Source organism: Meles meles, chromosome 7, assembly GCF_922984935.1.
Source record: "Meles meles chromosome 7, mMelMel3.1 paternal haplotype, whole genome shotgun sequence".
In the NCBI taxonomy this organism is placed as follows: Eukaryota; Metazoa; Chordata; class Mammalia; order Carnivora; family Mustelidae; genus Meles; species Meles meles.
Window position 1 is genome coordinate 116,332,766 of NC_060072.1, and position 1,775 is coordinate 116,334,540.

Here is a 1,775-nt window from a genome sequence, read left to right on the forward strand (position 1 = left end):
CCCCCACCCCCCCCCCACCCCCGTCCCTTCAAAACCCTCTGGTTGTTTTTCAGAGTCCATAGTCTCTCATGGTTCATCTCGTAATCTTAAGAGTTTGTGTCCTACACTCGGTGTAGTTTACCTCCCACGCCGCCAAAAAAGTAAAGAAATATCTGGCGCCATCTTCTGGAGTTGTATATCCATGGGTGGGTGGGGGGGGGGGGGGGTGGGTGTGTGTGTGTGTGTGTGTGTGTGTGTGTGTGTGTGTCTCATAGTAACATTGCTTTCTCACAGCTAATGGACTATACTTAAGCTATTCTAAATGTTAGAGACAGAAGTGGTTTACTATGAAGCTAATGAAGCTTAAATTTCCTTCCAAGGCCCTCCTTCTTTCTCTAATGTTATTATCTGTGATTTTATATTCTTTTTCTTTCTTTTTTTTAAATATTTTATTTATTTATATGACAGAGAGAGAGATCACAAGTAGGCAGAGAGGCAGGCAGGGAGAGAGGGGGAAGCAGGCTCCCTGCTGAGCAGAGAGCCTGATGTGGGGCTCCATCCCAGGACCCTGAGATCATGGTCTGAGCCGAAGGCAGAGAATTAACCCACTGAGCCACCCAGGCGCCCCTATATTCTTTTTCTTAAAGAGGAGCTTTCAAGTCCTAGATTTGGTGGAATTTCATTTCATTGTGAAACTTTAAACACAGTCGGGGAATGGTGAATAAGGGGCAGAATATGAGAACAATATTAGTATAAACAAGCTGGAGAAAACCATGCATTGATATATACATTTTGGGGCAAGTAGAGTTAGGGTTGAATACCTGGAAATCTTGGTTTCTGGCTTAGGTTATGTACAAAGAGCCATCAGATTAGACACCAAATGAAAAAAATATTAGAGAGCTTTTCATACTGATTTTATAGCTATTTTTTCCCATAATAGGTAGTGTTATTAAACTTAGATTTTATAGAATTTCAACAGTTTGGGTTGGAACTAACACGGAAAATACCTAGTTCATGTTTCTTATTACCAAGGCACAGACCTTTAAATGACTTGTGTGATGTCAGAACTACAACATAGATCTCCTGTTTCTCGTGGTCTGTTATTACTACTCCCTCTAATTAGACACCATTCCCCTCTGCTGTGCCAGAATTAGCGCAGTGAGCTGAGCACAAGCCATGCTACTACCAACGTCAAAAGTAGCTGCTCTGTGTCTGGACTTACCACATCTTCCAATTATGCTTCTGTCACCAGAGTAGAACTGAGCTATACAAAAGATTGGTTTGGAGTTGAGGTATTATAGGGTAAGTAGGAGTTGATTCAGAAGAAACAGGAGTGTTTCTGAGAGTGGTGATGACTGGGCTGTAAGAAGATCCTGCATGCTTTTACCTGAGAGACTGAAATCTTGGTCTCAGAGTTTCTACACTGGGAATTAGTTGGCATGAATCTATTGTTGACATTTCCATCACTTAACTCTTCATTCTAACCTGCAGAATAGCAGAGATCATTACTGACCCTAAAAATCAAATCAGTGACTTTGATTAAGTTAATCTGATAATATTCAAAACAATTTCTCAGGGCGCCTGGGTAGCTCAGTGGGTTAAAGCCTCTGCCTTTGGCTCAGGTCATGATCCCAGTGTCCTGAGATCAAGTCCCACTTCATGCCCCACATCAGGCTCTCTGCTAGGCAGGGAGAGCCTGCTTCCCTTCCTCTCTCTCTGCCTGCCTCTCTGCCTGACTGTGATCTCTATCAGTCAAATAAATACATAAAATCTTTAAAAATAAAAAAATAAAACAA